Here is a 15,889-nt window from a genome sequence, read left to right as displayed (position 1 = left end):
GCTCCACGCTGACAGGTTTAAGGTCTTTAGATATGAATGCAAAATCTTACCTTCGGTATGTCAGTAATGACCTGAAACGATGTAAAGACCAAGAAGGAAGTGATAACAGGTTGGTGAAGACAGAGAAAGTACAATTCTATAAGTAAACTTACCATAACAGTAGATCTTCTAATAGATTAAGCTGTATGGGCTATATCCTTCGAAAAATATACCAACCATCCAACTTTCCAAGCTTAAGAATACTTTCTACTTATCCGAACCACTGTGGGCTCAAGGAAAGACTCATTAAAGCAGAGGTTAAGGCACTAAATATTTAGCTTTCATGCTTCAAGAATAGAGGTTAGCCTAAAGATAGATTAAAAGTCTAGGAAAAGAAAATTAAACTTGTTTATACGAAGAAAAAAAAACATTCATGCAAAAATGTATCCATAAACACTCTAGCAATATATCTAACAGAAAAAGGGAAATGGAAGGAGGGTGTGGTTACTGCAATAATATGGGTTTGCTAAATTTACTTAAGACGACTGTACCATGTTCAACATTAGACCACTGCTGGAGCAGCCTAAGCTGTATGTGTACATTAAACAGAGCTTAGAATTGTATCAATTTAGGAGTTTTGAGAATCCATGAGCCCCTGTGGAATAAATCTAAGAAAACCTGTTCTGGACCTGAAAAAGAAATCTGTTTTGTAATGTTCTGCAAATGTATGTACAGAGGATCAAGCTGCTGCCCCTAGAATACTTAGAGTGCACCCCTTTCCAAAAGGGGGTGGGGGGGTGGAACACGCAAAAGTCAAAGTCCTGGCAGATTGTGCTGCAACTTTTCCTGAAAGTGACTTGTTATAGTGAAAACAAGAGCAAGAAATAGCATGAGAAAATAATTTAGAAACTGTCTGCTTTGACACTGGTTGCCCTTTTTCCTTACCGTTCCATGTATTCTAGCTGCCTGTGCACATTCAGAGTAAGGAGAAATTTCTCTCTTGTTTGTAGGTTCGTTCTAGACAGAATACAAGGAGATTAATAGTTTGACTCAAAGTAAACTCTGAAACTACTTCAGGCATAAGAGGAGGATTTGCTCTCAGACACCTTTGCCCTTGTGGGAAAGACTCACCATAAGAGGCTGCAACATTGGATACTCAGAAGTCGGAGCAATAAGTACTGCTTTCCAAGTATAAAACCTCAAGTCAGCCTGATTAGCTGGTTCAAACAGAAGTGTCAGTTGTTTTAAGCTCAAAGTTAACATCCCAAGGAGAAGCTACACCCTTTTCTATCTAGATCAATACGTAGCGTCAATGTTTGACTTGGGGAATGGCAGAAAGATGGGGACATAGGGGCAGACAAGCAGAAACAGCTAATGATCAACTTTGACAGAGTAAGAAAGGACTGAAGATAACTCACAAACATTCTAGACTCAGAGGCAATCAGTCCTTAAAAGGATCCTGGTTCTTATTGTGGCACCAGGTAGAAAATCTTTTTCCACGTAATCATAAATATTTTTCTAGTAGCAGTTGTTTTTTTGCCTCCTTTAGTACCTGCTGGATGTCGACAGAAAAAAAGTGCCACGCAACTGAAGGATTTTCAGGCTAGGGTGTAAACAACCCCTGTCTTGTGAAACCTTGTGTGGAAATTTGTGGTAATTAGCTATTTTCAAAAGAAGGGAGAATGACTGGGCCGAAAGGCATCACCACCACTATCTTTGGAGTCTCTTTCTGTATTTTACAAGAACCCCTATTATTAGTGGAAAGGGTAGAAAGAAATTTCAGGAACAGTATGGTGCATGGGAATGAGAAAGCATCCGTCTTCCAGACCTGCTTGCAAGAAACCCAAGAGCAGAATTTGTATGTTGTGAAAGACGGCAAGCAGATATATTTGAGGAGCCCCCACAGTTGGATCAACTGCAAACCCCCCCCCCCCCAAGTGCAGTTTCCATCTGAGGATATGTCCTAGTTCTGTTCATTTTATAAGGAATAATGTTCTGCTGTGATGGAATGTATGAAGCCTGGAAGACCAAACTGAGCTGAGTTGCTACATCCAAGGGTAACGCTGCAAGTCTGCAAAGTAGACAAAGATCTGGTAACCCCCTGTTTATGCACCACATCACTATGTATTTGTCTGTGATAAATTCCACAGTTCATAAAGGCCAAAGAATATTCAAAACTTCTAGATTACTGTCATCATCCTGTTGACATTTATGTGCTTTTGCCTGTCCTGTTTTTTCCCCGTTGACTCTGCCCTTCCACAAGCTAAGTCCAAGTATTCCCTTGTTAAGGATGAAAAGGGAGGGAGGGAGGAAAGGAGACCTGGACTAAAAGATAACTGATCTACCCATCACATCAACCCCCTTCATAAAAACCCAACACAGGAAACTGAAGACATACAGGTGTTTATGTTGGGACAAGACTGAACTGAGATGCTACTGAATTTTTCCCATGTGAAGTGTGGCTAAGAGACTTGAGAATCACAGAAGCCACAAAACCCGGAATCTTGAGGTATATATTCCCTGAAGATGTTGGGTACTAGATGGAAAAGATCAGTAACATTTCTTTGCACAGTTCTACTTTGTCCACAGGTAGAAAAGGCCCTTCCTACGGATGCATCTAGAAAACATTCCAGAAAAAAACTACTTTGTGGGAAGGAATGAAAGATAATGGATGCATCTAGAAAACATTCCAGAAAAAAACTACTTTGTGGGAAGGAATGAAAGATAATTTCTGCAAGTTCACCTGGAACTACAGACTAAGAAAGTTCCCTGACAGGTGAGTCTGCAATATAAGACAATGCCTTGTACTCTACAGGGAGCCAAGTACACAAGCCAATTGCTTTGTAAATATCCTTGATGCAATCAAATAGACTAATGGCAAGTACATCAGTTACAGAAAATCTTAAATGTCCAACTACTCTGCAAACTGGAATGTGGTAAGCATCGTAAATGTACGATTACCAGGAAAGTCTGATTACCAGTAAAGTCCGACTGGTTAAGTACCAACTTTTAAGAGGAAGCCCACAGACTAAAGCGCTAAAGTTTGACAAAAACATTTTTATGAACAATAACTTTACAACCTTCACAAAGGATACAAAAACATCTAGTTTAAATAATTATACCAAATTAGACAAAATTTGCCAATGTTGGTTAAAAATAGATACAAGTTGTATGACATTTAATATTTAGAGAAATTTTAATCTGTTTAGAGAAATTAAAGGTAAGCTAGTATAATAAAATACAAACAGGAATTGCAATAAAGTGAGAAAAAAAAACAGGGTTATGTTATATTTACACAAGAAAAAAGTACAGTTGTGTACACTTGGCATAAATGTAGATGTTAGAGTGTATTCACTGTTGCAGTCATCACATTTGGGTTATCCGCTTGCAGTAAGCCCTCAGTCGGCCTGATTATCAAAGTCTTGGGTCCTGCGTCGGTTGCTGTCTCATCTTCCATGACGTCAGGTAGTCAGGGGTATAAAGCATGCAGCCAACGCCATTACATCAGTTTTTCTTGCCCATATGTCAGGTGCCCCTCTTATGGGAAGCATTTAAATATATACATACAAGGTTACACCTCCAACAAAAAAGCAAATGCACCAAAAAGCTTTTTAAGCATAGTGAAGGAGAGTAAAAGTACAGCCAAAAGAAGTCAGGGGGCTGGAGGGAGGGTAACCAGGACTGCAACAGTGAATACACTCGAACATCTACATTTATGGTAAGTGTACACAACTGTACTATGTTCTTCGTGTTTCGCTGCTGCAGTCATCACATTTGGGTAGATTCCCAAATCTAAGGATGGGAGGAGGCATTTAAGGCCCTGCAAGACTGCAAGGGCAAAGCCAGCTCTGAATTTAGAGAAAATTGGTAAATGGTAATGCTTGGTGAAAGCATGTATAGAACTCCAGGTAGCAGCTTCTAGGATGTCCCTGGTAGGTACACCTTTGAGAAAGGCTGTAGAGGTAGATGCAGCCCTGGCTGAATGGGGTGTAATCCCGTGTGGGATAGGTTTACCATGGTGCTTATAGCAGAAAAGAATGCAATGGCCATCCATTTAGAAATGGTTTGTTTTGAAATGGCCTTCCCCTCTGCCCCTGCAGCAAATGCCACCAGCAGTTGTTCAGATTTCCTTTGTGGTTTAGTCCTGTCCAAGTAAAATCTAAGTTGTCTGTGCACATCTAAGGAGTGTAGTATCCGTTCCCCTTTGTTCTGTGGATTAGAAAAGAAGGTAGACAAATGAATGGATTGATTAAGAGCCACAAGAGGGATTGGTCCTGGGGGAAACCCTGTCCGCATGAAAGATGATGAAAGACTCCACTGCCATAAGGGCCTGTAATTCGGATACCCTTCTTGTTGAAGTGATTGCTAAAAGGATGGCCGTTTTCAAAGAAAGGAATTTTAAATTTGCATTTGCAGCTGTCTCAAAAGGAGGAAGAGTGAGTTTTTCCAATACAAAGTTGAGGTCCCAGGCTGGAGTTGGTGCTCTCCTGGGTGGTCTTAAGTTTTTGGCCCCTCTGAGGAACTGCTTGAGCAGTGGGTGAGAGAAGAGAGGTGGGTCTGTGTTATAATGAGCTGAAATGGCAGAGGCGTGAATTTTAATGGAGGAAAAAGAAAGGCCCTTGTGAAGCATCTCAGTTAGATATTGAAGAATCTGAGGTAAATTGGGTGCTGCTGTGCCCATCGCTTGAATTTGGTTCCAGGCACATATTTTCCATTTTTCAGCATAAGATTTTCTAGTACTTGGCCTCCTTGCCTCCAAAATGACATCCAACACTTGTTTACTGAGGGATGGTAGTGGAGAGCTTGGGTAATTAGCCAGGCAGCCAGGTTCAGGGTTTGAAGCTGAGGGTGCAGAATCCAGTTCTCCTGTTGAGACAACAGGGTAGGGGTCTGAGGCAGGTGCCATGGAGCCAGCAGTGACACACTGCACAAGAGGGGGTACCAATGTTGGCATGGCCAGTCTGATGCAATCAGAATCATCCTTGGTTTGTCCCGTTTGATCTTTAGTATTAACTTGGTTAGGAGAGGCAGAGGAGGAAAGGCATAAACTGATACATTTTTCCAGCTGAAGGACAGAGCACCCACTTTCCAAGCTTGTTTGTGGAGAGTCCTTGTGTAGAATTTGTCCAATTGGTAGTTTTGGGGGGCAAACAGGTCTATATCTGGGCTCTCCCATTTGTTTGTCAACATGTTGAAAGTCTTTGGCTCCTGTGTGGGTCCATGAGATTACTGCTTAGTTCGTCTGCCAGTGTATTTAGTTTTCCTGGCATGAATTGACCTGCAGATGAACTAGGTAGCTCAAGGCTGTGTTCCACACAGCCATGGCTAGTCTGCAGAGGGGGTAAGAATGGGTGACCCCCCCTTGCTTGTTTATGTACCACATAACAGTGGTGTTGTCTGTCTTTACCATTAATTGTCCAGGAAGAATGTGGTCCTTGAAGGCTGTCAGAGCATTCTGTACAACTAACATTTCTTTTTGATTGATATGTAGGTGCATTTGACTTTGGTTCCATTTGTCCTGAATGCACTTCCTTGCCAGGTAAGCCCCCCATGCATAGTCTGATGCGTCTGTTAGGGTTTGGATGGCAGGGGGTAGAGTGAATGGTAGTCCCTTGTTTTGGTGGCAGGCCTCTCCCCACCAAAGGAACACTACAGCAGGCAAGGTATGATGGGAATCATTGCTTCTAAATCTTGAGAATGTTGACACCATAGGCATTTTAGGTACCACTGTAGTTTCCTCATATGCAGTCTTGCATATGGAATTAGTAGAATGCAGGAGGCCATGAACCCCAAGGCTTGCAGTATTTGCCTTGCAGATAAGTAGGGTTTCTGAGGCCATTAGTTTGAAGTAAGTTGTCAATTGAATTTGTTTCTCTGGCGTGAGGAAAACCATCTGGGAAGTTGTATTCAAGCTTGCTCCCAGGAATATAATTTGGTGACAGGGTACCAGATGTGATTTCTTTTCATTTATGGTGTACTCCAGACAAGTTAGCACCTTTCGTAAAATGCCAGATGATTCAAAAGTATGTCTCGGCTTTCTGCCTGAATTAGACAATCGTCCAGGTATGGACATATCTGAATATTTCTTTGCCTGCAAAATGCAATCACTGGAGCTAGGCATTTTGTGAATACCTTGGGCGCCGTAGATAAGCCAAAGGGCAGTGCAGAGAACTGAAAAGTGCATGTAGCCTGCTTTGAAGCATAGGTATCTTCTGCAAGATTCCCTGATTGGGATATGCAGGTAGGCTTCCTTTAAATGGAGTGTTGCCAACCAGGCATCTTTGCCTAGCATAAAAAGCAACTGGCGAAGAGTTAGCATCTTGAATTTTGGAATGACCAAAAAGATGTTTAAGGTAGATAGGTCCAGGATGGGGCACAGAGAGTTGCCCTTTGTGGGTACCAGAAAGAGTCTTGAGTACAATTCCTTGTCCCTTTTCCTCTTTTGGTACAGTTTGAATAGCCCTTATGCTTAAGAGAGAAAGTACTTGCTTTTGAGCTTCTGCCCACTGATTTGGGGGTAGATCTGGCCAACCCGTTTAGGGTTGGTAACATACAGAATTGAAATCTGTATCCTTGGGAAACTATATTTAAAATCCACTTCTCCTGGGTAATGAGTTTCCAGTTTTTTGCCTGCAGAGCAATCTTTCCCCCTAAAGGAGCAATCAGTTAAGAAGTGCTTGGAAATTTTAAAGTTAAGTCATTGAGACAATTTACCATAGGGGGCAGTCTTACCACTCCCTGATTTGGAAGCGGGAGCCCCTGATTGCTTAGTCCTGTGCATACCCTGGGACTGAAGCCTGGGTGTTCTGCTGGTTCTGGGTTTGGACTGAAGGCCTGTAAGAGGCAGGAAAGGACCACTTCTTAGAGGGCCAGTGCCTACTAAATCTTGGAGGCTGTACTTGCAGAAAATCTTTCAACAGTTTGCATAGATTTAGCTTTTTCCTCCATCTTTTTAATAACTTCTGCTTTGGTGCCAAACAGGCGGTCCTGATTTAAGGGAGCATCCAGTAGTTTAGCTTTAACATGATCTGGCAAGGATTGCTCCTTAAGCCAAGCATGCCTTCTAAGTACAGACCTAGTGACAGCAGCCCTGCAAGATGCCTCTAGTGAATCAAAACCACATTGCAAAGTATGTTTTCCAACCTGTTCAGCAGAATGCATTAAATCCTGTAAATCCTTATTTTCAGCACAATCAGGAATCAACATAATTTTCTGTTTAAGCAATCCAATAATATGCTGCTACTTTAACATATGAAATTGGTAGTTTAAGGCCCTGATGGCCAAGGTTGCAGAAGTGTATACCTTCTTACCCCATCTACCCAGCCCCTGGAGTCTCTATCAGAAGGGGTAGGATTTTTGGCAGTAGTAGCCTTAATGCCCTTGGGTCCCTGTGAAATGGTCTCAGGATCTGCAGTGGGATTTTTAAAAAGAAACTTGTGGGAGTCAGGAACCCTGTAATATCTGTCAGGTTTTTCTGGGAGCAGGAGGTAGAGAGTCAGGGGCCAAACTAGATTCTGAAAAGGCATCATCCACAATGTCCAGTACAGGAGGGATAGCTAAAGGCCTATGTTGGGGTAGGAGTAAGAAATCCCTAAGCATCTTTTTAAAGTCAGAGTAATCCTGGCTTTCTCAATGTAAATGCTCCCTAACAGTATGCAAAGTTTCACCAAAAGAGAAATCCTCGGGGGGGGGGGGGGGGGGGAGGAATAGAGGGGATAGAGTCCTCTGCATCAGAATCCTCATAGGTAGATAAGGATAAATCTTGGTTCATAGGTTCATACTAGGCTATCTGCCCTGGGGCAATTATAAGCCTAGCCCGATTCTGTATGGCTTACGCCACCCCTTGATTTGAGTATACTGTGCCCTTTTTAAGGTTTAGTTTACTGTGCCTCTGTCTAATAGTGACACGGGAGTAATCCCTGGGACAAACCTACGATCCCCCATCCACTTATCAAGATTCCTCTTGAAGAGATTCAGTGAGGTGCTCTGCCTCACATGAACTGGAATTTTATTCCAGAGTGAAGGGAGCCTCTGGGTTATGAACCTGTCCCTCCAGCAAGTTCTATTTATTTCTGTGCTGAGGTTTAAGTCCCTCGAGCGTGTGGCTCTAAGGGATTTAGATTTACTGAGGTGGGGCATGTCCATTAATTCTGGATTTGACATAGCTTTGTATGTCAGGCATAGATCGCCTCGAAGTAGGCGGTATGCAACTGAGTAGAGCTGGAGTTTTTTTAACAGAGCAGCATATGACATCTGTTTGAGACCCTTGATCCTCTTGGTGAGATACTTTTGGGGTCTTTCTAATTGCTGCAGGTGTCGGGTAAGGTACATCCCAAAAGGGCATTGTATTCTATGATGGGCCTGATGAGGGATGAATAAAGGCACGATTACCTCTCTTGATCTAGATGTGAAACCCTTCGTGATGAGGTGGGCTATGTAGAAGGTCTTTCTAACCACTTTGGCAATGTGGTTTTCAAAGGAGAGATTGCTATCAACTTGGGTCCCCAGGTCCCTAACAACTTTCTCTGTACTTAATGGGTTTCCGCCTATGTGGTAATTTGTGGGCACATTGTTTTTGCCAAAGGGTATGACTATACATTTTTGGCATTTAGCTTTAAACCATGGCTGGCACCAGTTATCTGTCTCTGTGAGACCTTTTTGAAGGATGTTTGTGTCAGCTGGAGAGTTGATTATGGCACCCAGTTTGCAGTCGTCTGAACTTGGTGAGCCATAGTCCTCCCACGTTTGCCTGTACCTTGGAAAAGTATATACCGAACAAGAGTGGTCCCAGGACAGAACCCTGTGGGACGCCACTTGTGACCGGTTTCGAGTCTGACATGGCTCCAGCAACTCTCACTCTGTGGGTTCTGTCTTTGAGCCAGTTTGCGACCCATCTTGTGACATAGGGGTTTATATTTAAGCTGGATAGCTTATCTATGATGCCCGAGTGGGGTATTGTGTCAAATGCCTTTGCAAGTTCCAGATAGGCTGTGTGGACTACCTTCCCTTCATCTATGGCTTTGGTGACAGTTTCAAAGAAGTCAACCAGGTTCAAAAGGCAGGATCTGCCCTTGACAAAGCCGAACTGGGTAGGATCTAGTGTCTGTAGGTCCCCAATGTCTTTGTTTATGAGCTCCATGATGATCCTCTCCATAGCCTTGCAGACTAAGCTAGTCAGGCTTATGGGGCGATAGTTTCCAGGGTCCATAGAGGCTCCACTTTTGTGGAGTGGGACCACTGTTGCTGTACGCCATTCTGTGGGCACATATCCTGTAGTGAGGCTGAGATTGTATAGCTGTTTTATTTGAGGGATTAGTTCCTCTTGGAGTTCATGTAGGACGCAACCTGGGACGCCATCTGGTCCCATGGAAGCAGTGTTTTTTGCTTTGGAGAGGGCAGCCTTCACCTGAGCATCTGAGATGTTTGGGAGGCAGCCCTCTGCCGGGATAGATACTTGCTCTTTTGGGGGGGAGGGGGTGGAGAAGTTTGCACTGAACCTGTCTGCCAGGATATTGGCGATGTCTGTGGGTTCAGTGTATTTTTTGTTGTTTAGAATCAACTCAGAACAAGTCTGGGAGTTGCATCCCAGGTTTCTTACATAACTGAAAAAAGCCTTATGATTGTCTTTGGTGTTCTGTGCAATTTTTCTCTCGAAGCTGGCCTTGGAGGATTTTATGAGGGATCGTAATTTTTTGCTAGTACTGATCAGAGATGCCTTCCCTATTAGGGATTTTGCTCTATCATGCAGTAGCTTCCTCCTTCTGTTGCACAGTTTATTTATGGCAGGGGTCCACCAGACCGGACACCTGCCTTTGGATGATTGGGTCTTGGTTTTGTTTGGGATAGCATGATCCATGCATTCCTGGAGATGTCTGTAGAGTGCATTTATATAGGATTCTGCAGTTTGGGCCGTAGTTTCCACTGGCCCTTGGACCTCGAAGGATTCCACATCGGTTTTGAGAAGTGCGAAGTTCGCTTTTGAGAAGTTTTTCACTGTGGTTTTCTGGGCTGGGGGTGGGGTCGGGATGTGGACATCCAGTGAAATTATTTTATGGTCTGATCTTACCAATGAGGGATATACTTCTGGTGTGGAGCATAGAGTCCCCATGTTGGTAATTATCAGGTCTAGTATGTTGTCCCCTCTTGTGGGAGTGGTGACTAGTTGTTCCATAGTATTTGAGCTTATAATTTCCAGGAATCTTTGGGCTAAGGTGCTGGGGCTTGAGTAGTGCTCCCAGTCAATGTTTGGGTAGTTGAAGTCGCCCAATATAATGGTGTTCGGAGAGATCTTCATGTTTTCCAATGTTTTCAGGAAAGCAGAGTGGGATTCCTGACTTTGAGAGGGTGGTCTGTAGGATGCTATAAACTGAAAAGCAGTCTTGCCCACTGTTATTTGCACATGGATGGTCTCCGATACTTCGTGCAATGCCACTAACCTGGAGGTGTGGATATCCTTGAATAAATATAGAAACTCCCCCTCCTTTTGTGGTTCGGTTCGGGTTTTGGGGCCGAAAAGCATGATATGAGGTATAGCCTGGTAGTGCTGGGGTGCTCTCTGGAGCCTTGAACCAGGTTTCTGTCACTGCACAGATATCGATGTTCTCCATACTGGGGAGAGCTTCAAGTGCGTGCATCTTGAGGTAAAGACTTCTGGTCATCAGAGGAAACAAATTTCAGAATCCTGGTCAGAAATATCATAAGCAAATTCAGTCCTAGCTCTCTCAGAGGGGAAGGTTGGCTTCCCCTGATTAAAGTAATAAGGTCTTCAGCCATTCTTATCATTTGTTTTTTAGGCATAGAGGCCTGACCATGCGGTCTCGGCATCAGTTTTCTAGTCATGGTTTGAGATTTAGGCCTTGAAGAAGAAGACTGCGTTGGTTTAATATGCAAGTCAGTAGGCCTGAATACACCCTCAAAAGCCGGTGCCTGCACAGCAGCTCTGGACACATCCAAGGTAGAGACATCCGCAGGTTCCATGGTTGAAGCATCTCACGGCATACTGGACTCCGAATGGGTCTCAGTAAAGGTCTGCGAATCTGAAGTAGCGGGCATCAGGGTCTGCGAAAGCTCCTTACTGAGTACCGGTAACTGGTGACTGGCTTAGGAGAAGCATTGTTGGCAGCTTTGGACCTAGGCGGCCTGTCTCTGTCTGTATCTTTCTATTTTTTCGGAATGTCGGTAGTCAGATGGCTTACTGAAGACATATCTGGATAATTAAACAGAGCACCAAAATATTTAGAAGCATAAATATACTGATGACGAACAGTTAGTTGCTTAAATAAGGCACAAAACCGACAGTGAGGTACGTTGTGGTCAGGGCCTAGGCAAGGAATACAGTACGAATGGAAATCATTATGAGGTTTTTGCTTTCCACAAGAAATACAATTACTGACTTTTACTGACATCGGATTAGAGCAAGAAAAAGTTTCCCCAGCGGGGTACTTAGCTTTAGTTGAAGACTTCGGTTCTGAAACTCTTAAATGAAAATTTCATGAATTGGCCAACCGGCACTTGCAAACTGCTTCTACTTTGGGCACCGCATGGCAAGAAAGACTGATATAATGGTATCAGCTGCATGCTTTATACCGCTGACTACCTGACGTCACGGAAGATGAGAGAGCAACCGACGCAGGACCCAAAACTTTGATAATTAGGCCGACTGAGGGCTACTGCAAGCAGATAACCCAAATGTGATGACTGCAACAGTGAAACACGAAGAACATCTGACTGAAGAAAGAGAGTGAGTGAAGAAGAGGAAGTAATGTTTATGTTGGAGTTGAGCAAAAATAAAGTCAGATTAGAAAGTCTTTCAGAATGTTTTTAAAGGACTGGAAAGAGAATACTGACCTGACGGATGAAGGTGAGGGGTTACAGGTCTTAATGACACAGTACGAGTACAGATCATACAGAGCAGATCTGAAAGGTTTGTGGACAGAGAAAAGTTTCTGGTCACCGTATCATACTGACCAAGTGGGAACATAGTTGTGTACAATGGTATAGTGTCGGACAAGCAAATAGGTGCTGGATAACTTTATAGGTGGTAAGAAGCTGTGTAAGTTTGTTGATGGGGTAAGTTCTAATCAATTTAGTCTTTTTACTGCTATGAAGTGGTGGGTTCTGAAAGGGGTATTTGCTGCAAATTTATAGCCACTTTATTATAACATTGTTCAAGGCTTGCTTTCTGTGATGCCATAAAATTTAAAGGAAAAAGGAGTGTTAAGAGTTTGTAGGGATAACATTTTGAACTCTGGGACACTAACCCAGAGGTTGAGAAGTGAGAGATATAGGACTTGTCACCAAGCTACTTTTTTCTTTGGCACCAGAAAAAAAAATCTTTAAATCAAATATTTGTCCCGTCTTACCTGACAGCACTGGTTCTATGCCCCCAGAGACATCACCTCTCAAACTGGAAGAAACAGGCAAGTCTGGTTGGCATGAGGAGAAGGAACCCCCTAAAAATGAATAGACTGGGTTCAGAGACATTTGTGAAACCACTTTTGGCAGGAAATGTTATTCTGAAGAGACATACCACCTTTGCGAAAGTAGAAAGCTACATTTGTGAATGTTCAAAACAGGTTCTCTACACAGGAATGTCAGCAGATATCCTGTAAACAGAGATGATGGCTAGCTGAAAAAAATATTTTCCAAAAAACAGACATAAGCAGCATCACGCCTACAGCTTTGTCAATCATTATTTTCAAGCCTGGTGAGAGAAAAGGGGATTCTCATAAGAGAACACTGGTGCAGTACTCCTTTAAGAAGCTGTCTGACAACACAGAGCTGGGCCACAGTGCTATCCCCCACAAGTTCATGAAACGGATATACAACAGACATGTGCACATTAACTATGGAATAACAGAAGCCACGGTATTTGAGCCACACCTGATGATACTTCCACACTCCCCTCCTATACCAAGTAAATCAGCTGGAGGACTGCATTCATACAAACAGGAAATAAAACAAACGTATACAAAGGTTATCAGAAATGGCCCTGCTCAATTTAGGGGTAAGCTTAAAAAGGGATTGCAAAATCGTTTGAGTGCTTTCTTAGAGGTACACATGGGGTAGGCATCTTATGGCCCCTGTTATTCCTGGTCTTGTATTGTACTATGCTTCTAAATAGAAATTATTCAATTATTCTGTGATGTAACCTAAGACACTGGTGTCCCTTGTTTATGGCCCATTGCCAAAAGAGCACATCATTCATGCATCAGAGGAACAAGAATGGGCCCCAAGCTTGTTTAAATACTTTACAATAGACTGGTTGCCAGAGTTCACAAGAAACTACATCTCAAAGGATTCTGGGTCAAAAGAATGCTTGCCTCTGTCTCTCTCCCTGTGAAATGAGATCAAAAATCCTTCAACTGTGTGAGAGAGACGCTCCCAAACTATGTCTGTAAAGTACTTGTCATTAGCTGTAAGAATGTCAGATTCATCACGATTGGGGGAACTGTCCACCACTGAAGGACCTGGCAACAGAGGTATTACACAAGAGAAGTCCTGTGAAAGTTTGGCAATTCTGCAACGAAGAACACATCACAGCTCAATGCAAGATCTGCACATTCAAGTATGCAAAGGATATCATGAAGATCATGGCAGACATCAGACCCAGTAGCCACAGGAGAGCTAACAATGATGCAAAGCTGCTTTTTCATCCAATCATCAAATCAATGACTAAGTGACATGTCCAGCTTTGCACCTATAAAGGTAATCCTCATGAGAATCGGACAGATCATTTATCCCAGTTTATGATCACCCTGAAAAACTGAAACATGTTAGTGTTCACAGCAAGGGTGCCGCAAGGAAGTCCCTGCAAAAAGCTAAAAAGAGAGTGTCATTCAGATGGGAACACAGTTTCAGCCACAATGAGCCTGCTGGCACCAGGGATAGAGCCGTGACTATTTCCAGGCGACCAAAGTTCAAATAGTGGCATGACCACTTTATGACAGAGGCAGGAGAAGATGAGCATGCCCCATCCTGTGGAGGAAGAGATGTATGTGCACAGGGGCACATATGCTGGCTAGATTTCCCAGATGAACAGGGAAACCACCATGCAGCCTTCCCAGGTTTGGCATGCCATATTGCTACTTTCTGCCACTTGCAGAAGCGTGGAGTGATGTAGCACAGATAACAAATGCACTCTAACCCATGGGCTGTCACTGGACCTACACAGACGGCTAAGGCTTAAAAGCACAAAAAACAAAAACACAAACAACCACAACGGCTGTCTTAATGATGGCCTCTTCCGTCTTTCCCTCATCAAGGTGATGGGGAATGAATCGGCCGAATAGCTGGGAGGAGCATGTTGATCAGCAGGCAGTGTGGGAGTTGGGAATGTGCCAAAACAAGGCTAAGGCACAATGAGCAACACCTTTATAAATGTTATAAGTGTGGAAAAGCAAAAATGTTAACAGCTGCTACCGGTGGAATGGCAATTCACAGCAAATCAGAGGAAAAGGCTATCTGAACTTCAAAAACTTTTAAGAGTTCAGTAGCACCACACAGGTGCCCTGTGATAACAGTGGCAGACGACATGTACTAAGAACCATCAAAAAAACAAAAGTAGCAAATGTACTGCTTAAACCTGCAAAGATCCTAAAGAGGATGCAACTAACTGGCTCTTAAAGAAATAAGAGAAGAGGTGTAGGTAAAAGTCCCCAACCCTTTTATGAACGAAGGGCAGCTTCTATAGCTGACAAACAGAATGGTCCAGATATGTTCCAAAAGATCTAATGAAACTGCTTGGTCCTTCAGCACAGCTCTTTTAGGGGAACTGCCTACAAAGTCTGGAGGCCCAAGGAGAACACATTCAGAACTCAGTCTCTCACAACAGCTCTCCAAGCCAAAGAAACATGAAGAAAATCACTCTCTCCCTCCACAAGCTTCCCCAGACCAGAGTCAGGACTGCTGGGAGAGGATGGCAAAGTCATTCTCCTGGTAGAGCTACCAGCACAAAAATGTGACTATGTGATACTTGAAAGTGAAACCACATCAAAAACAAATCACAAAGCTGTTAGCATCTCAAAATACAAAATACCCTAAAAACAAATCCCAAAACAATGAAACCAGAAAAAAAATAGAAAGACATCCATGTAAATCAAAAACAAAATATTTTAAAAATGTGTTCCTTCAAGAAACACCCCCCTGGCAAACCACAGAAAAAGTGGTCTCTGCCCCTCCACACCCTTAAGACACTAATTCTACAGTCAACACAACCTAGAAGGCAAAGTGAAACTCTGTTATATGCTCTAATCCACTTAAGGCAGCACCAAGACAGATTAACTGGTGGACTCGAGCAAAGGAGGAAAATACAGTGACATTCATATTGACTACCAATGTGCTCAAAGTAGCATCAGCTGAAGTTCAGTATAAATGCAAAAGTCAGGCAACTTGTGTATTGAAATCTGCTACAGTGATGACAAAAACCTTTTGGAAAGTGCAACACTATTACTAAAACTGGTATCAAATCTCTCGATTAAACAATGTGCACTTCTTGACAGCCTTCCACAGATGGCAATGAGGCTTCCTCTATTTTGGGGCTGTTCCAGTCAAGTAAAGGAACAGCAGATATATGTAAGGAAGGTTATTAAGGTCTTGCATATTTCTCAAGAGTTCTAATCATCAGGTTTCCAAGAAGTTTTTTTTGTAAACACCAAATGACAATGAGAAAACTTCAACAAAACACAAAAAAAGCCAGCTCCACCATGTAGATCTGTGTATTACGTTTTATTCTGGTACCTTTGCTTATCGCCTTCTCAGGAATACTTCACAGTGCAAACTGATCTGAATTTATACAAAAATGCCTCAGTGAAATAATTAAAACGTTAATTAAACACAATTAAATCCTCCATTAACCAATCTATGAATAATTTATAATATTTTTATAGATTTTATATAATTCTCAATACCA

The 15,889-nt window shown here is 42.8% G+C and overlaps 1 protein-coding gene across 1 annotated transcript in view; it reads right to left on the bottom strand.

Annotated features, from left to right (window-relative positions):
• EHMT1 (euchromatic histone lysine methyltransferase 1) overlaps positions 1–15,889 on the bottom strand; it is a 1,716,251-nt gene that overhangs the window by 196,315 nt on the left and 1,504,047 nt on the right. The window lies entirely within an intron of this gene.

This window comes from Protopterus annectens, chromosome 16.part0 (assembly GCF_019279795.1).
Source record: "Protopterus annectens isolate FY-2018-M chromosome 16.part0, PAN1.0, whole genome shotgun sequence".
In the NCBI taxonomy this organism is placed as follows: domain Eukaryota; kingdom Metazoa; phylum Chordata; order Ceratodontiformes; family Protopteridae; genus Protopterus; species Protopterus annectens.
Note: the sequence above shows the minus strand (reverse complement) of the source record. Positions and strands in the feature narration are given on the sequence as shown.